This window comes from Acomys minous (genome assembly GCF_964271855.1).
Source record: "Acomys minous genome assembly, chromosome: 3".
NCBI lineage: Eukaryota > Metazoa > Chordata > Mammalia > Rodentia > Muridae > Acomys > Acomys minous.
Window position 1 is genome coordinate 81,789,586 of NC_140485.1, and position 20,300 is coordinate 81,809,885.

General features: G+C 46.7%; 1 long non-coding RNA gene across 1 annotated transcript; it reads right to left on the reverse strand.

The window, feature by feature from the left end:
• Positions 1-4,014: 4,014 nt before the first annotated feature.
• Positions 4,015-20,006, reverse strand: LOC311593241. Its single transcript, XR_014777635.1, has 3 exons — positions 19,797-20,006; positions 18,961-19,214; positions 4,015-4,504 (listed from the first exon to the last, which is right to left on the reverse strand). It is a non-coding gene; the product is annotated as an uncharacterized lncRNA (long non-coding RNA).
• Between the last annotated feature and the right edge of the window lie 294 nt (positions 20,007-20,300).

A 20,300-nucleotide genomic window follows, 5' to 3' on the forward strand; every position in this document is an offset into this window, starting at 1 on the left:
AGCCTGGCGGCACAGTGGCTCAGCTACAGCTGCATCCCTATAGGATGTCAGAAAGAAAACAGCTTGGATCTTTGTGTGAAGTCCTTAAACACTCTTGTCCCTACTGTATTAGGTTTTCTGTTCCTCTCACTGTTTGTACTTGAAACTCAGGTCTCTCAAGATCGAGACTCTTTACAACAAGAGGAGGGAATGGGAAACTGTAAAATTATAAAATGTAAGATGCTTGTTTGCTTGTCCAGCCTTGCGTGCTCAGAGGCTTCTCCCAGTTCTCGTTACTGCTAACCTTAAGAGTTCCATCCTAGTTCACAGAATAGTTACATGCAAGCTTCCAAATATCAGATGTCCCCATACAGTTTCCAGTAACCGCCCTAGGGACCCACACCCAAGTCCCCACAAGAGGTCTCCCAACACCAGATGTCCTAATGTCCATATGGTTTAACTTGATAAACAACCCCACCTGCTTTGTGGTTTTTGCCTTTAAAACTAGCCTGTAACAGCTACTCAGGGTCCTTCACCTCCCGAGTGCTGAGGGACCCTGACACATCGACAATTGGGACTTCTGATGTGTCAGTAATAAATTTTACCTATACCTCCAGCCTGTGTGACTTGAGTGGTATCTCGCGGTGACCCCCTTCCCAAATTGGACTCCAGGGTCCAACATGTGTATGTGCACACACACCACTTGTCCCTGTGTCTCCAGATATAGAGGACGTAAGAATGCACCCAAATTGACTCGAGTTGCCAAGCAACAAGCAGGCTCACTGATAATAGTGCTGTGAGTAATGAAGGATTTTGGGTCTTGGTGGGGGTAGGGACAGGCTGTCTAGTAAGTCAGGATGGATCTGAGAACGGCACTGTAACCAATGGACTCACCTGGTTCTGTACGCTCCACATGCCAAATGAGTACTTGATGGAGACTCATTGCAATCCCATTCCTTTGTTTCTGGCTCTGATCTGGTCAGCAATATTCATCACTAGTATACACACACATACACACACACACACACACACACACACACACACACACACACACACACACACCTCAGGCCCACTGTGGCCCTCTCTTCCACCTGCCATTATGTCTTCTAAAGCTTCACAGGTACATTCGGAGATGCGTAGCTCATAATGTCACCATGAATAGACTGGCCTACAGTTCATTTTGTCCATGAGTCTCTGCCCTCTTCCTTAGCAAAAGCCTTTCCGCACAGCAATGTTTTTCTACTGTCTAATGCTGTGCCCCTTTAATACAAGTTCCTCATGGTGTGGTGAACCCCAACCATAAAATTTTTCTGTCACTACTTCATGCCTGTAAGTGTGCTATTGTTAGGAACTGTAATGTAAGTGTATGATATGTATGTTATCTGATATGTGACCCTGTGAAAAGGTTTTGACACCCCCCCAAAGGGGTTGCAACAATCACCCCCAAAAAAGAAGGACCCCTGAGTCCTGTTTTCCTGATGATCAAGAGCACTCTGTGGATGGAAGTTGCCAAGATTTCTGAGGCCCCTGGAGTGCTTCACTTGGCTGAGTAAAGTATCACCAGCCTTCTGGAATCTACACAGAGAGGAGAGTCAGGAGGATCATGAGTTCAGACCTGCCTCCCAAATCCATCCTCAGTCCTCAGGGTCCCAAGTGATCCGAGAAGGGTGCGGCAGACACATACACACACACACACACACACACACACACACACACACACAGACACACACACACACACATACACACATACACTTCTTGGGACACAAGAATGTTTTGCCTCTAGTTTAAGTCTCTGATATGTACACAGCCTCCCAGGGAGCCACAACCATCCAGAATTCCTACCTGCATTTTTCCTCCCTTGCACCTGTATGCACCATCAGCAAGCTGATCTCCACTGATCTCCACTCCTTATCAGCCCACAGGGAGCACAGTGCCTCCAACAGCAGTTAGAACTGACATAACACGGTGGGGGCCTCTTCATAGAAATAAATATGCAGGACGTATGCTTGGCTGTGCTGCCACTGGGCTGGCATGAGCCCTCAGGCTGCTTCCTCCCAAGGGATTCATTGCTCCCTTCGACAACCTTTCCCCAGCTTCATTGCCCAGTGTCGAGTCACTATCCTCTGCAGTCTACCTACCACTCAAGTTTCTCAGGACAGATCCTGTGGAATTTGCTTTCCAGGGTGATAACACAGGATCACCACACCCTAAGATGAGGATTCTTATCATCTGTTTCTCTGAAAGCATACTGTTTAGTCCAGAAGGACTGGCAACCTTAGTCCATTATCCATGGCTCATATGGTATAGACATGTGACTCCTGCACAATAACCTACAGAGAGAGAGAGAGAGAGAGAGAGAGAGAGAGAGAGAGAGAGAGAGAGAGAGAGAGAGAGAGAGAATATTTTTATTCTTTATAGGACATTAAGCCAGGTGTACTGCCACATGCCTGTAATCTCAACACTTGGGGAGAGAAAGTCAGGCAGACCTCTGTGAGTTGAAGGCCAGCCTAGTCTACAAAGTGAGTCCAAGACAGACAAAGCTGAACAAGGAAAACCTGTCTCAAAGAAAAGAAAGAAAACAAGGAAAGAAGGAAGAAACAAGAGAGAGAGAATGGACATCATTAAAAGAAAAGGTAAGCTTAGATGCAGAGGTGCCCTGTAGATTCCCTACCTACCTGGTACCACGGCTGACTCCACAGCCCGTTTAGCTCCTAGCCATGACTTGTCTGTTGACTATGAGCTGCCTATTTTTCACTGTCACACAACAACATAAACCCCGAGGACTCTCAGGAAGCCTCACTTCAAGGTCATCCAGATGCGCTTTCTGAAGGGAACTCCTGGTACAGTCTGGTGCTGGTCACCGAGATCTCCCTGGGGTGTATATGGAGAAGATGGCACTTTTTGTACACCCTCATCCTGGGCCTCCTCACAGAAGACTGACAATGATTTTTCTTTTGAGGTTGCTGTTCTCTGTTGCAGCTGGTGCCACTTCATGGGGCTGTCCACTGAGGACTTCCTGAGGGAAGGCTTGTGGGATAGAGGAGCTAATTTTTTCAGGGGCTGTGTTGATTATCTTGCACTGCCTTCCACCACAGGGACATGAGGAGATAAAACACTGTGAGGACAACTTGTTTTCAGAAGTACTAGAACCAGACTTGAACTCATACAAGGATGACAGCTGGAGTACATCTCAAGACATCGTGAAGATGTGTTTGTCTATATTACACTATAGCTGTCACTGATGTTGGTATCTTCCCAGCCGCCACTCATCACAGACTCCTCTTGGATACTTACAAGGCAAATTGGGAGAACAGGAGTTTCACTCATGTCCAAGAAATTGAGGATGGGAGGCATACTGTTCCTCCTCCTACAGGTTCTGTCAGTCTCAGGAGTGGGTAAGACCAATGTTGTTAGGGAAGGGACACTAGATACCCTCTTCACTGTTGGTTCTTTAAGGTTACACTGCCTGGGCTTCAAGTTTTTTATAAAGTTGCCCACACAGGGTGACTGTTGCAAAGCAAGAGGTAGGTGGCCATCACCTCATCAAACTTTTTCTCTAGGAGAGATTCCTTTATCTCGCATGGCTTGTACCCCAGGGTGCCCATCATGACCATTACATTGGGGTCTGAGTGGCTGTCAGCGCTGTTGTCTCTAAAGGAATTGGGAGAACCTTCACCACCATGCTTCAACCACGCGAAGTTCATGATGTCACCTATCCTTGGCCTTTGTCCAGGGTCCAGAGTTAACAACTTAGCAGTCACCTCCCAAAGCTCTGGTGACAAGTTGAATTTCCTGGAGTATGTTCCTAACATGATCTCTTTGTTCTTGTCCACGTATGGCCGTAGAAAGGCAGGTATCCTGTAGACATGAGGAACAACAGAACTCCCAAGCTCCAGATGTCAATAGAGAAAGCATCATAGGCTTCACCTTTAAAAAGTTCTGGGGCATAATAAGGGAGGGTCCCACAATGATCCCTCAGCTTGTGACCCATTGTAACTTTGGTTCTGAACCCGATATCTCAAAGCTTTATGTTTCCTTTGCCATCCACTAATATATCTTCTGGCTTAATATCCCTGTGGGCAATTCCTCTCCGATGTCAATAATGAATGGCACACCGCACTTGTGTAAATAGTCTACAGGACTCCTCCTCTGGTAAGTAGCCAAATTCTAAGATCTTGTCCAGCAGCTCGCCTCCCGAGGCATACTCCATAATTATGTATGTTTTGTAGCCTCTATTGACTGTAAAAGTTTAATAATATTGCTGTGGTCTACAGATTTCAATATTTCCATTTCTGACATGAGGGTGGTGTCCATCTTGCCTTTCGGGAGAAGTTTTACTGCTACTTCAGTTTGCGTGAGGACATGACTGGCCAGCTGTCATCACCATATGATCCTATCCCAAGTGTTCTTAAGATGTTATAATGTTCTGTTATAGTCAGGTCATCAAAGCCATCCAAACCTATGTCATTAATCCAGCACCAATTCTTCATCGTTGTTCTGGGTAAATGATCACCATAAACACCAACTAGTGATGCAACATAAAAGTGGGTTAAGGACAAACATGGCCAAAATTTCCAAAAGTAATAAAGATAGATTTCCCAAACCACAAAAAGATGCATGTTAAGATCATAGGAAAATAAGAACTAGCCAATTCCACAAGAAACAAAAGAGGAGATTTCCAAGATGGTGGCACTGAACTGTATCTGATCTACAGGAAGGAGACTAAGGAGCCTACTGGGGACCAAAGACTGCAAGACTTGGAAATCATTGGGTTGGAGGGATCCACACAGTGCAGACCACAGGCAGGTCTGGCCCCCGGCCATCCAATGGTCCAAGGAGGAAGGGAGCCCAGTTCCCAGAGTCTGGACCAAAACCGGCCTGCAAAGTAGCATGAACTCGGAGTATGGGACTGAACTTGTGGCAGTGAAGCACCAGAGCTCCTGGCCTGGGGAAATCTCAGGGAAACTGGTGGATCTGTCCTCAGACTACCCTACCACCTGCCTGGCTCCTGTCCATAGAGAGCCCCAGGGGACACACTGGGCCCTGGCAGCTGTGGACACATTATTCAGCCACAGGTGTGCTCTTTGAATGGGACCGGGCAGGAACCTAGGTACCGGCCCCAGTGGGCTGTCCCTGCACAACTGGAAAAAACTGACCTGGCCTAGCCAGGCTCCACAGCGTAGCAGGCCCTTAAATGCTCTTGAGGGAGGCTGGGCCAGATTGAGGGGATAGGGCAGACAAATAACTAGCCGCTCAACCTATTGGGTGAACCGCTTCAGTTGCGCATTCTGAATGGGACGGGCACAAACCTAGCAACCTACCCCAGCAGACGTTCGACACAATTGGTAAGAACCGACCTGCCTAGGCAGGCTCCACAGCCCAGCAGGGCCTCCCATGCTCTTGGTAGGGGCTGGACAGGAGGGGATAGGACAGAAATCTAGCCAACCAACAACAGTCACAAGACAGTAGATACACTCTCCATGGTGGGCAGAGCCTAGCCCACACTGCCTAGCAGAAACCTAAACAACTACTAGAAGCCAGCAGGGATCCAGGCACTCTAGGGTAACCTGAGCCTAGGCGCCAAAGCCCAAAGGCCTGAATGCAGGGTATTCAAAGCCCAGCCAAAGACAGGATAGCCGTCTCTACATACACTACCTCAAGCTGTTCCTGGGGCTGCAGAGCACCAGCACCTACCCAGTGTGTGGAGCAAAGGCTCCTGCAAATGACACCAAGTCACCTGCCTATTCCAGGGAAGAGTTTCTTGATCCCCACAGGTAAAGGGTTCTTGGCCTATATCACTTACTCACAATCCTCTCTCAACAACTAGTGAAGGACACCAGAAGCTACCTCACAACATCAGAGATAGCAAGATGACTGACTAAAACTCAACAACAAAACTCAGTGTAAAAACTCAAACAACAAAATCCCAGACAATATGACATCTCCAGACACCAGGTATCCCAAGGAAAGCAACCCTGAGAACTCAAACACAATTGAAATACAAGAAAATGACCTCAAATCCTTAGTAATGAAGATAATGGAAGAAACAAATACTTTGTATCCCATCAGATCACCATGGTCTAAAGCTGGACTTCAACAACAACAGAAAGAACAAAAGCCTACACACACAAGAAAACTAAACAACTCTACCTAATGACACCAGAGTCAGGGAAGAAATAAATTAAGGACTTCCTGAAATTCAATGAAAATGAAGGAAGAATATACCCACATTTGTGGAACACATTGAAAGCAATGCTAAGAGAAAAATTCATAGCGCTAAGTGCTTTTATAAAGAAATTGGAAACATCCCATATAAGCCACTGAATGACATATATCGAAGGCCTAGGAAAAAAAAGAAGCAGAAACACACAAGAGGAGGAGACATCTGGAAATAATCAAACTCAGGGCTGAAATCAACAACCTGAAACAAAGGGAACAATTCAAAGATTCATCAAAACCAGGAGCTGGTTCTTTGAGAAAATGAACAAGGTAAACAAACCATTAGTCAAACTAACTAAAAGGCAGAGAGACACTATCCAAATTGATGCAGACATAACAACCGACACTGAACAAATACAAAGAATCATAAGATCGTACTTCAAAGGCATATATGCCACAGAATTTGAAAATCTAAGGAAAATGGATAATTTTCTTGATCAATTCCACTTACCAAACTTGAATCAAGTTCAGATGAACAAATTAAATAGTCCTATGTCTCCTATAGAAATAGAAGCAGTCATTAACAGTCTCCCACACAAAAAGCCCAGAGCCAGATGGTTTCAGCGCAGAATTCTAACAGACCTTCAAAGAAGAGCTAATACTGATACTCCTCAAGCTACTCCAAAGATTGAATATATGGAATATGACCAAATTTATTCTATGAGACCACAGTCAGGTTGGTACCTAAACCTCACAAAGACCCAACCAAAAAAGAGAATTTCAGACCAATTTCTCTTATGAATATTGACATGAAAATACTCAATGAAGTAGTTGCAAACTGAATACAAGAACATATCAAAGATATCATTCACCATGACCAGGTAGGCTTCATTCCAGGCATGCAGAGATGGTTTAATATATGGAAATCCAATATGTAATCCACCATATGAACAAACTAATAGAAAAACCACATGACCAACTGCTTATATGCAGAAAAAGCATTTGACAGAATCCAACACCCATTCATGTTTAAAGTCTTGGAGAGATCGGGGATACAAGGCACATACCTAAACATAATAAATGCTATATACAAAAAACCAATAGCCAACATCAAATTAAGAGGAGAGATACTCAAGGAGATTCCTCTAAAATTGTGGACCTGGCAAGGCTACCCGCTCTCTCCATATCTCTTCAATATGGTTCTTGAAGTTCTAGCCACAACAATAAGACAACAAAAAGAGATCAAGGGGATCCAAATGGGAAAGGAAGAAGTCAAATTATCCTATTTGTAGAGGATAATGATAGTATACATAAATGACATCCAAAATTCCTCCAGAGGACACCTACAGCTGATAAATACCTTTAGCAAAATGACTGGATACAAATGAATTCAAAAACTCAGTAGCATTCCTATATACAAATGACAATCATGCAGAGGAGGAAGTAGGGGAACTGCACCTTTCACGATAGCCACAAGGAATATAAAATATCTAGGAGTAACTCTAACCAAGTAACTGAAAGACTTGTTTGAAAAAAACTTCAAATCTCTGAAGGGATTCAAGATAACATCAGAAGATGGAAAGATCTCCCTTGTTCATTGATTATGAGAATTAACATAGTAAAAATGGTCATCTTGCCAGGCGTTGTGGTGCACGCCTTTAATCCCAGCCCTCGGGAGGCAGAGGCAGGCATATCGTTATGAGATCGAGGCCAGCCTGATCTACAAAGTGAGTCTAGGACAGCCAAGGCTAAACAGAGAAACCTTGTCTCATAAAAAATAGCCATTTTACTAAAACTAATTTACAGATTCAATGTAATCCCTATCAAATTACCTACACAATTTTTTAAAGACATTGAAAGATCAATTCTCTACTTCATATGGAAAAAAAACCCAGAATAGCAAAAACAATCCCATACAATAAAAGTTCCTCCATAGGAATCTCCATACCTGATCTCCAGATGTACTATAGAACAACAGTAATTAAAACAGCTTGGTACAGGCAGAGCAATAGGATGGTTGATCTATGGAACTGAATCAAATGGAAGACCCAGAAATAAATCCACACATATATGGGCACTTGATATTTGACAAAGAAGCCAAATCCATTCAATGGAAAAAGAGTAACTTCTTCAACAAAGGGTACTGGTCTAACTGGATGTCTTTACATGTAGAAAAATGTAAGTAGACTCATATTTCTCACCATGCACAAAACTCAAGTGCACGTGGATTAAAGACTTCAACATAAAACCAGAGACATTCGGTTAGAAGAAAAAGTGGGGAAGAGCCTGGAACTCATTGGCACAGGAGACAACATCCTGAACAAAATTCCAACAGCCCAAGCCTTAAGGTCAAAAATTAATAAATGGGACCTTATGAGGCTGAGAAGCTTCTGTAAGGCAGGAGACACTGTCAACAGAACAAAGCAACAGCCTACAGACTGGGAAAATATCTTCACCAACCCTACATCTGACAAAGGTCTAATATCCAAAGTATATAAAGAAGTCAATAAATTAAACACCACCAAGCCAAATAAACCAATTAAGAAATGGTGCTCAGAATTAAACAGAGAATTCTCAGCAGAGGACTATCAAATGGCAAAGAAACCCTTAAGGAAATGCTCAACATCTTTCTTAGTCAGCAAAGAAATGCAAATTAAAACGACTCTGGGATTCCACCTTACACCCATCAGAATGGCTAAGATCTAAACCTCAAGTGACACCACATGCTGGCAAGGATGTGGAGAGAGAGGAACACTCCTTTCTTGCTGGTGGGAGTACAAATTTGTACAACCACTTTTGGAAATTTATCTGGTACTCCCTCGGAAAACTGGGAATAGCGCTACCTCAAGACCCGGCTATTCCACTCCTTGGAATAATCCTAGAAGATGTTCCACCACACAACAAAGACATATGCCCAACCATGTTCATAGCAGTCGTGTTCATAATATCCAGAACCAGGAAACAACCTAAATGTCCCTCAGTCGAAGAATTGATAAAGAAACAGTGGTACATTTACACGATGGAATACTGATCAGCTATTAAAACAGGAAAATGGAGTCGGGCATGGTGGCACACGCATGGTGGCCCACAACTTTAATTCCAGCACTTGGGAGGCAGAGGCAGGTGAGTTCAAGGCCAGCGTGGTCTACAAAGGGAGTCCAGGACTGCCAAGGCTACAAAGAGAAACCCTGTCTCGAAAAATCAAAATAAAACCAAAACAAAAAACAAAGGAAATCCTGTAAAAAATAAAATAAAATAAAATAAAATAATTAATTAATTAATTAATTAATTTAAAAAATAAAAATAAAAGAAATCCTGAGACTTGCAGGCAAATGGATGGAACTAGAAATGATCATACTGAGTGACTTAACCCAGACCCAGAAAGACTCACATGGTATATACTCACTTATAATTGAACACTAGGCCCAAAAGGATGCCCCATGAAAGTCTTTACTTACCAGGAGATTGGGATAGATGTGGAGACTTCCTATTGGGACCTAAGTGAGAGATGTGTGGGAGAATAGGGAAATAGAGGGACCGAGAGGGTCCTAGAAACCTACAAGAAGGACATTGTGACGGGTGAGTCAGGACCCAGGGGTGTCTACTTAAACTACTGCACCAACCAAGGACAACACATGCAGTAAACATCGAACCCCTACTGAGACCTAGCCCATGCACAGGACATTCTCCACAGCTGTGTGGAGAGTGGGGACTGACTCTGACATGAACCCAAGGGCCCCATATTTGACCACTTCCCCTTGGTGGGGAGACCTGGTGGCACTCAGAGAAAGAATAATCAGGCTACCAAGATAAGACTTGATAGGCTGTGACCATATGGTGGGGGATGAGTTCCCTTTCTGTCACAGACCTAGGGGATGGGAATAGGGTGAAAGAGGGAGGGAGGGAACAATGGGAGGATACAAGGAGGGGAGAACAACTGAGATGTAATCTGAAATAATTAATACAAAAGAAATAAAAGACAAAGGAAATGAGTAGTTAAAACAGATGAAAGAAAATTAACAACAAACATTCAAAATATGTAAACCAAACCATAAATGTAAAAGAGTAAAATAAAAAGCTACAGCCAACAGCCCCAAAGCACACCCGGGAGTGCTAGGAAAGGCTCACTCTGTCAAAGTCAAATGGTTGCCAGCATCCAAGGCCAAACTTCCCCAGTATTCCAAGCGAAAACTCCACCAAAGTAGAAGTCGCACAGATCACCACACTCTAGCTCTCTGTGCTAGAAGGACAAAATCCAGCCCTAGGCAGTACATTATATGCACAGGTACCAGCCATCCCTCACAGTGGCTCTTTGTGAGGTCACAGCAGCCATGGACCAATGAGGGCTGGGCACACTCCTGTCCAGAAGGACTGTAATAGTGTCTCTGTGGGCAACAAGTGCCCAGCAAGAAGCAGCTTGCTGAAGGTCTGGTTTGGTTCACACCATGAGGGAACAGGGAAGGCATGGTGGCGGGAGTGTTAGCAAGTGTTAGCATGCGGTTTCCTACACTGTCCTGGTAGTCACCCCACCTCTGATGCCAGGCCAGAAAAATGCTTTCTGGAGCTAGACCTTCACCTCCCAAAGCTAGACCCCAATTTCCCAAGACAGTATCACCAGCTGGAGACCACATGTTCAAACACAGCATCTATAGGGGACATTTCACTGTACATCAGAGCAAAGACCATCCCCACTTCAATAGTAAGAACAATAGGAATGCTAACAATGATGATATAGGCCCCAAATCTATGCCTTCCTGGGTATAGACTCTGACATTTACCAGGAAGTAAGTGAGCCCAGAGGATGCTCCAATGCCCTTTGCAAGTAGAACCAAAAATGCTCTGGCAACACCTGTCTGTTACAGATCTCACATACCTCCATTCAAAGTTTGCATTCCTCTCTTTACACTTGGATTGTTGTGGAAACTATGAGCGCCCCTCACCGGCATTATACAACTGTAACAAAATGTTCAGTCTCCCAAGACATTCCAGGACAAGGTACATCGGTGGGACTCAAAGGAAGAAACTGATCCCAGCTCCCCCAAGAGACTCATTAGATGTCTCTTTGGAATCCAGAAGCCCTGAAGGCAGTAGGCAGACATCTTCAGTACAACCAAGAAAGAAAAATGTCAACCTAGGTGCTATGTAGCCTTTGCCGTTTCCAAACCTACTTTAGTTGGGTTTGTTTAATGCATATACCTTCCTTCCAACTCACCTACCCTAGATGGGAGAGAAATGAGGTAAAAGGGAACAGGAGAAGTAGACCTTGTTGAATTCATTTCCTGGGAGCGATTCCCCTAGTGTAGTCAGCAGGATTTCAGCAGACCAGCAATTCCACCAAAGTTGCTGCTGGAACCTGGAACAGCAGCTGGAACCCAGAGCAGCAACAAGAACTTGGAGCATCGCAGCCTTCACTGGAGCGGTTTTCTCTAGGATTATCTCAAAGTGGAGTGATTGAAAGGGCTAAACAGAGGCCATCTTGCACCAAGCCTGTCTTGCTCTCTGAGAGAACTGCCCCCTTCCTCTAATTACCCAAGGCCTAGGAAAGCCCACAAAAGTAAGCCCGGTAACACCAGGAGTTAACCGCTACGGGCCAGCTCATAACTTGAAAAACTCACAATGTTACAGTAGATAAATCTTAGAGAAGATTCCTCTTATGGCTTGGCCCAAAGCCCCCTCCCCTATTATAACTCATCAGCGTTAAGGCCAACTTCCCTATAACCAACCCCCTTACCCAATCATGTAATGCAAAGGCTTGAAAGCCCCGCTTGCGGTTTTTGCCCTTATGAACCCTGTATCCTAAGGAGTCGAGGCCGCCACCTTCCTCCAGTTTCTGGGGAACAGACAGTCCTTGCTCCCAAGCTTGCTCAGTGAAAAGATCCTGTGTGAATTGCATCCGGCTGGTCTCTGATGGTCTACGGAGGTCTCTCGACTTGGACATAACAGCAAAGAACAGCCAAAGGATACTGAGAACCAAAAAGCCCCAGCTTCCTTCTTTTGGGCGTGTGTGTGTGTGTGTGTGTGTGTGTGTGTGTGTGTGTGTGTGTGTGTGTGTATCCTCTGAGAGTCTGTCTTAGGATGTCTTTCACCTGGCAAAAACCAAGGCCCCGCACGAGGTGGTTCAGCTTCGACTGCATAATCATCACCTGTTTTCTCACAAGTCTGTTCCCCATCCCACACTTGCGATCAAATCAAAAATATGTTTACATCTAATAGCTATCCCACACTTGGGATCAAAACAAAAACATGTTTACATCCACTACAGTCCTACAGACAGGAAAAGCATTCCTCCCACAGGCATTGGAGACGGAAAATCTTCAGTTATTAAAGTTATGCTATGATGTAGAGGTACAAGGTCGTGGTGTTGTCATTTGTGTGGTGTGTGTTGTAAGGGTAGAGTGGCCTGCATTCTGGGACTCCGGTGGAAGAGTGTTTAGGGCCCCACATCCTCAGGAACTGAGGAGCCTTGTAGCCTGAGGCCCACTCCTTTGTTTGACATTACAGCTGCTGTGGCAGCAGTATCCCTACACAAGGTGCAGGGTGAAATATTTGCTGGACATTTCAGTGAATAATAGGTACTTTAGGCAGACACCCAGCAGGTGGATTCTGAAAGAGTTCCTCACCTAAGAGTGAAAGGGGTCCGTTTTGTAGCCTTTAGATATTCTCTGGCCTTGCTTCTTGGGCACTTCGTGTATGTCTCTTACTTGAGTAAGACAGATCCCGCCAGGTGTAGTGGCACATGACCTTACTCCCAGCACTTGGTAGGCAGGGGCAGCCATCTCTCTGTGAGTTCCAGGTCAGCTTGGTCTACAATGAGAATCCAGTACAGCCAGCGCTGTTACACAGTGAAACCCTGTCTCAAAAAACCACAACAACAACAAAAGAGGACAGATGATTATGTTTTATAACACCGCCCATTTCCTTCTGTGAAATTGACCGTTTAGACTAAGGCACCAGGGGCTCCTCGAGTTACATCCTAGTTGCTTGTATAAGTAACTGTGAACTCTATGTCTGGATTCTAGTAGGGAGGAGCTGACCACTAGAGAGAGGAGGATTTCGCACTTTATTTTTGGCTCTTTTACTGGGGGCTTTCTCTCAATAAGAGCACATTTCTGTTTTCTGTATGATCTAAGCCAGTAAGGTGTCAAAACGGAGATGTTATTCCCACTGGAAACACAGTGGGCATTCATGTGACTGTGGCATCTGCAGCTAAGGGGCATGGGTCTGAACCAACGCTTGCCATGTTCTTGGAGCCACATGCTATAGATTTGCATGAGCGCCACCACCTGTACACATGAAATGAAGCCCCAGTGGGAACATTAAAGATCCTACCACACAGTGCAGGCCAAGGAAATCGTGTGAATAGTTCATAAGATATCAAAGTGGCAGTCTCTATTAATCAAAGGTTCAGTACAACCAGGACCGAACATGTCTACACATCACCACACTTAAACTATCAGTTCTTGAAACAAAACAAAACAATAGTCCATCCAAATGGAGAAGATGATCGATCTCTAGCAATAGCTGGACCTCAGGGCACTGAGTACAACTAACCTCATTCCCTAGGGTGCAGGGCATGTCTCCCGGTACCTGGACACTGTCACTTAGATTAGTGGAGGCCTTCTCATCCTCCACCCTAAGACACGCTTGAGAGAGTTTGGCTCCTGAATGTCCCCCAAAGGCACTACTTTCGAGGTAACAGACACATCCTGAGATTTCTTCCTTGGGAGGATCTTAGTCACATTAGTTACTTTGTCTGTGTGGGGGAGGGGACAAAATGCCTGAAAGGGGTCATTTCAGCGAGGGAGTCTACTCTTTGTCCACAGGTCAGATATAAAGAATTCCACAGGAAGAGCAGCATGGCTGCTGGAGAAGCTGGCATGTGGGGAAGCTCTCTATGTGGCATTGGCCTAGGAAGCAGAGAATACTTCCTGGTCCACCCCCAGCAACTTACTTTCTTCAGCAGCCCCTGCCCCCCAACCCCACTCCTAAATGGCCCACCACATCCCAAAACAGTAACACCAACTGGAGACCAAGTGTTCAAATGCAGCCTGTGGGAGATGCCTTACCTCCAACCCATAGCATCAAGTCTTTGGTAGTGTGCCCTTGAGCAAGATACTGGGAGCAAGATACCTCGTCTCTCGCTGCCCATTTCTCTGTTGTAGAAGATTTAATGCCCTGAACTGTGAGCCCAAATGAGCAAGAACAGTGTTCACCCCCTCTGCACCCATCAGCCAGCATGCGTTCAGTCCCATCTTCTATAGAAAGAAAGCACATAACATTTTCAAAAGTGGAACGTTTATGCCTCTGGTAGCTGGATCTAGAGGCCAAGCTGAAAACCTAGAGGCTCAAAGCAGCCTCTAGGTGCAGCAGCACACAAAGTGACACAAAGGTGTTACGTGGCTGACTCTTGCGTCCTTGGTTTCCCTCTGCTTCTCTCTACTTCCCACCTTTTTACCAGGCAGCTATGCAAACCCGCAGACTTTCCCCATCTGCTCCATGGGCCTGCCACAGAAGGGGATGGCTGGACCAGCTCAGAAGTCCTCATCAATGTCTAGGCCCAGGCATCTTTCTGTGGTGTGTTGCTGATGGAGGAATCAAGATGTGCCTGTGCCATGGAAGGCCCTCAGGAGAAGGGTACTGCAGACAAAACCAATAGATGCCCACGTTTTGGCACTAAAAAAAGGACTCTGTGTATATGGCAATAAAATCTTATTTAGCTGAGCTGGAGAGATGGCTCAGTAGTTAGGAGCACTGACTCCAGAGATCCTGAGTTCAATTCCCAGTAACCACATGGTGGCTCACAATCATCTGTAACAGGTGCAGGCGTATATGCAGAGAGAGCACTTGTACATAAGATAAATAAGTAATCTTTTTTATAATCTTATTTAGTGGGCTGGAGAGATGGCTCAGCGCTTAAGAGCACTGACTACTCTACTCTTCCAGAGGTCCTGAGTTCAATTCCCAGCAACCATATGGTGGCTCACAACCACCTATAATGTGATCTGGTGCATACTGTATACATAATAAATAAATCTTTAAAAGAACAAAATATATTATTTAGAAAAGAGCCACATATATCATGGAGCAGAGAGCACCTTCTCTGATCAGTCCACAAATAGATCAATTTATAGATATCTGTGCTTTGGCAAGGTTTTGACAAGTACCCCTCACAAGACGGGTTCCATAGTGGAGTACAGTTAGGGGATACCCTTTAAACTTCTCCCTGGAAACTCAGTCAGATATTCTCAAATTAAGTGTGCTATGAACTTCAGCTTCAAGGGACCCTCTTTCAACGTGGTTTAAGGCCATTTTTATCTAATTGTGTGGCCAAGAGCTCCTTCCCCCTTTCCGCAGTCAGAGCCCAGAAACTCCCAGCGTTGTCATTCCTCGCAGCCACATAACACATAGCTGTTCCCAGCTGAGAGCTCCCAGGGCTCCTGTGACATGCTGTCTACCAGGGATCTGGGACTGACTCAGAGTCCAGGGCTCTGTTGGGGGCTGGCCTCATGGACACCTCTGCCTGGCACATGCCAAGTTCTAGACTCCAGAATAAGGGAGACGCAGAGCACAGACATCACTGCTGATAAGTGGAGGCCAACGGGGGCTCTTGTTAGAGCCAGAGGCAGGGGGAGGGATGCGAACTTGTCTTCTCTGCCGATCAGCCAATCCACCTCCCGCTTCCCACCCAGTGACTTTCATAAGCAGCAACCTTACTCCAGCTCTGTGAAGCCTTTCTAACCCATGGTTCACAGGATGACACACATGGGACAGGGGTGGGGTGGGGCGGGGACTCCCCACGGACAACACGGGTAGAAGTACAAATACAGGAGCAGCAGGGTCTCCTCCTGCCTGGTCTCTTCCCTCTCTCGTCTCCATCTGGGTGATCCCTCTCACCCACTGCACCCAGTGCAGACAATCCAGGCCCAGTTCTCTCTACCTGCCTTCCACACATGGTGGACGGAGCCACAGAGGGCCAGTGACAGTGCCCCCCAGTGCCCCCCAGTGCTGCAGAGTAGGATTAGCTCAATGTTCTTGACATCTAGCGTACCTCATGCCCACATCAAAATGCAAACCCGGAGCCAGCTTTGGCCTCATCCTCCCGTTCTAGTGCACTTTATCCATCTGCTCTGCCAAGATGGTTCAGCTGCCATTGTCACTTCTGCTCACAGCCCCTCTACCCCTAAGGACACTTGGTGGCCTGACTGTACTGACTATGAAGGCCTTGAAGCTACTAGCTCTCTCCAGCTCCCTCCAGTCTCAGAGCTGTTGGTCATGAGCATACCTGCCCCACTGTCTCTGAGTTTATAAAGCCCTGGCCTGCAGCAGCATGGAAAGGTCCCCCACCCTTGAGCAGAGCACAGCCATCATGCCACCTCACAGGTAGCTTTGCTGCTGCTCTGAGGACAGTCACACACACACACACACACACACACACACACACACACACACACTCACACACACTCACACACACATTCATACTCTCCCTGCCATTAATGCACACACCCAGGAAGCCAAGTCTATTTTCACAGCCTTCCTTACTTCAGGGGTGGGGACAGTCTCTCTCTCTCTCTCCTTGTTTTCTTGGTCTACTTTTGTTTCTCACAGCACTTTTCTCCCCATGTGCCTCCTCACTTAGTAGAGCAATATAGGAAGAAGGTAGTCAGGTGACACTTTTGTTGTAACCTTGGCCCTGAAGTGATCTGTTCCTGCATATGGGCAAGGAACCAGGATGTGGGTGTGTTTAAAAATGCCTCCCTTCTAGTGCAACCTGTAGGTCCTTAAAAAGCATTGGCAAGGGACTGGATGCCAGCACCCTTGACACCTCATTCTTCCAGGAGCAGGGCCAACACTCGCCCTTCCCAATGGTCGGCTTTCTCTCTGAGTTGCCAGAGGTAGCAGAAAGAAAAGGCTCTAACAGCCACTGCTCACAGCTGCAGAGTAAGTCTTTCCTAAAATCCAACAGTTCACAGAGAGGAGGCCCTGACCACCCTGCCAGAGGTGACAGCTGGCTTCAGCTTTCAACCGGAGTCAATTAGGCCCTACTGTCTATGGCAGAGCCTCAGCCTAGGTCACAGGCTGCAGCCTCTTCCCAGAACCTAGCATCACAAATCCCTGTCAGTCACTCTCCTCCAAGGCTAACTCTCTCCCAGTTCTTTTGACTTTCATTCATTCCTATTCTTTACTACCAGGACAATTCAGATTTTTTTCCTTTTTCAAGATGGCTATGCTTCCTGGTTTTATAAGTAGGAGGCTAAATGAGACCAGTAACTCATCAAGAGCCCGTGAGCACTCTGGCCGGATAATCATAGAAACCTTGAATTGGCCTCTGTCCTCCCCTCCTCATCCTCCTCTCCGCACTCTTCCCTCCCCTCCCTCACCATAGTCCCAAACCCATCTTTGACTCTGGCCCTTCAGAGGAAAAGGTCATCACCCTGTCACCTTTCTGTCTGCCTAGAGACAGAGGCCACAGTGCACATCTGTCCAGGTGTGTCTCTTCTTTACAAAGGCTGGGCAGGTACCTGGTGGCTGGTCACTAAGGGCAACTGCAGACCCCAGTACAATTGCAGTTGACATTCTTCTCTGAGAGACTTCCAGAGGCTCCGAGTCTGGGTGGGGTAGCCCTACCCAAGGCAGCCAGATCCATTCCTGAGCCTCTGCATAAAACAGAGGCACCCAGCCTGGCTTCAGGTTCATCGGTATGCTGCAGGACTGCTGAGACACTGAGTGGGGCCAGACTTACTCTCCAGGTCTCTGTGGATGGCTACTTTGAGAATAAAGCCAGGATTCTATGTAGCAATGGTCCTGCATGAGTGCACATGTGTGTGTGTGCATGCGTGCATGAGTGTGAGTGTGTGTGTGTGTGTGTGTGTGTGTGTGTGTGTGTGTGTGTGTGTAACACTGTAGCTTCTGAAGGGGTTGTTGTTGCTTCCTCCTCTCCTTCTACCTCCTCCTCCTTCACTGATCCCCTCCAATCTCCTCTCTCCACACCTTCTTTTCCATCACCTTCCTTCTCCTTTGACTTCTTCTCTTCCCTTCCCCCCTCTCTCCAAGCTCCCTTACAGTCCCTGACAGCCTTACTTGCTTTCTTCTCTCCCTCCTGTCATTTCTTCCCTTCCTCATTCTCATCCCTTCCTTCTAACCCTCAAGTCTCTGCCTGCAGACTTAGTTGATAAAGAAGAGCAGTCCCTCCTGCTGTGGCACTTCCTCAGTTACCTGCTCCTTCCATTCCTGAAGACAGAGGGTTCTTCGCTGAGCACAGCAGAGCCTTTTGGCTTCAGGGTCATCTCCAACTCCCCCATAATCCTCCTTAGGCCAGACCCAGTCCCGTGGGCAACTCCTCTGACTGCCCAGCCTCTTGTGTTTCATTTGAGTGTCTGTGTGCTGCTTCCCCGGAGTCCACAGCATCTCCCTATCCTCCTGCAGGGTGGGCTCCGTGGACGCTTCTAGAGAGCACCAGCGAGGAGCACTACCGCAATGTCAGTCAGGCTCACAAAGCAGATGGGCCTGGGATGGAGGCCTTCCTGTCTAATCTCTGCAGCTGGCAGCTGCTGACAGCCTCCTCCTCATTTCTCTGGTCGCCAGCATCTCTAGACTTCATGTCTAGAGCGCTGCACCACGTCTTCCAGGCTGAAGGTGTGTGTGAGAGAGAGAGAAAGGTCCTGTCTATTAAAGGGTGGAGGGGAGTCTCCTGCCTGAGCTGCTCAGGAGGTGACCTTGAAGTAGGGGTGAGGGGTGGGCTCAGGTTTGAGAACTGGGTGAAAGCCAGTTGGTTTGTTAGACTACGTTCCAAAATGTGGCTCCAAGGCCATCTGATGGACTCACCTGCAGGTTCCTGGGCTTCCTGTAGTCCTTAGGGTAACCTTGCTGGCCAGGAGCCCTGCCTCATAGGCAAAGTCTCTTCCTTCCTGCTCTCTGTGGCTATGCCAGGCCCAGGGAGGCATTGTGACAAGCAGCTGCAGGATGTGCTGCCAGCCACAGGACCTCAGGATGGACATACTCTCTGGAAGACTCTCCGAGCAGGCATACCGCATTGTATGCAACACTTCAGGATGAGTGGGCCTCACAGCTGGCAACACCTCAGGATGGACAGGTGTACCCCAGTGACTTACGCATCTGAAGACAGCATCTCAGAGTAGGATGTACTGAAGACTGTACAGAGTACTGAAGACAGCAGTAGTACACACTGCATACAGCACCCCAAAAAGACTAGCTTCCTTTCACTGTTTGTCTCAGGCATTTGTTCTATCAACTCATGGTATAACTTACTCTCCCCAGTCTCCCACTCCCCCCCCCCCCACCACACTGCTGGTGTGGAGCTGCTGCTTGGGAAACCCCATCTCCCCCTGCTGGTGGCTTCCACTCTCTGGGGTGACTGAGGGCTGTGTCACTGCAAGCATGCCAATGCTTGGTGGCTTTCTGGGTTAGGATAGATGCCTGGGTTTTCCTGCCATCTTTCTTTAGGAGATAAAGATACATGGCTTCCAAGCTAATGTGCACATATAGCACCAGCACTGTCATCACCACCCATGGCTGTAGACTTAGATTTTTTTTTTCAGAACCTAGTTTATATAGGGTTCTTAAACACTTCGACCTCACTTCTAACCCACCGTCCAAAAGAAGAGGAGAAAGAATATTATTAGGAAAAAGGAGTTGTGGACCTGTTTAGACATAGTTCATCGGGCCAATTCCACTCCGTGTTATCAGGGTACCAGCGGTCCGGTCCAGTCCAACAGCAAACAGCAACAGGAAGTCGTAATGGTGGCATGGGGCAGCAGGAACAGCAAGGCTCTGCCAAAGCAGCACGAGTCAGTGGAAGTGGCCAGAAGCAGCCGGGGTACCACGAGACGTTCCCTGCGATGTTTCTCTCTGCAAAGGTTTCCTGCACAGTGAGGCTCTGAGTCAGGTAGAGGAAGAAGAGGAGAAAGCTGATTACAAAGCCTGTAATCAGCCAATGTGAAAGTCACTGAACAGTAAGTTCCGAGCTGATGGAATTGCTGGTCATCCGCTAAGCAGGGTGGTACCAGTTTAACCTTAAAAATGAGGGATAAATAGATGGAGTTGGGAGGCTCCCAGCTTGACTTGTCTCCACTTTTTTTTTTTTGAGACAGGATCTCTCTGTGTAGCCTTGGCTGTCCTGGAACTCAATCTGTAGACCAGGCTGG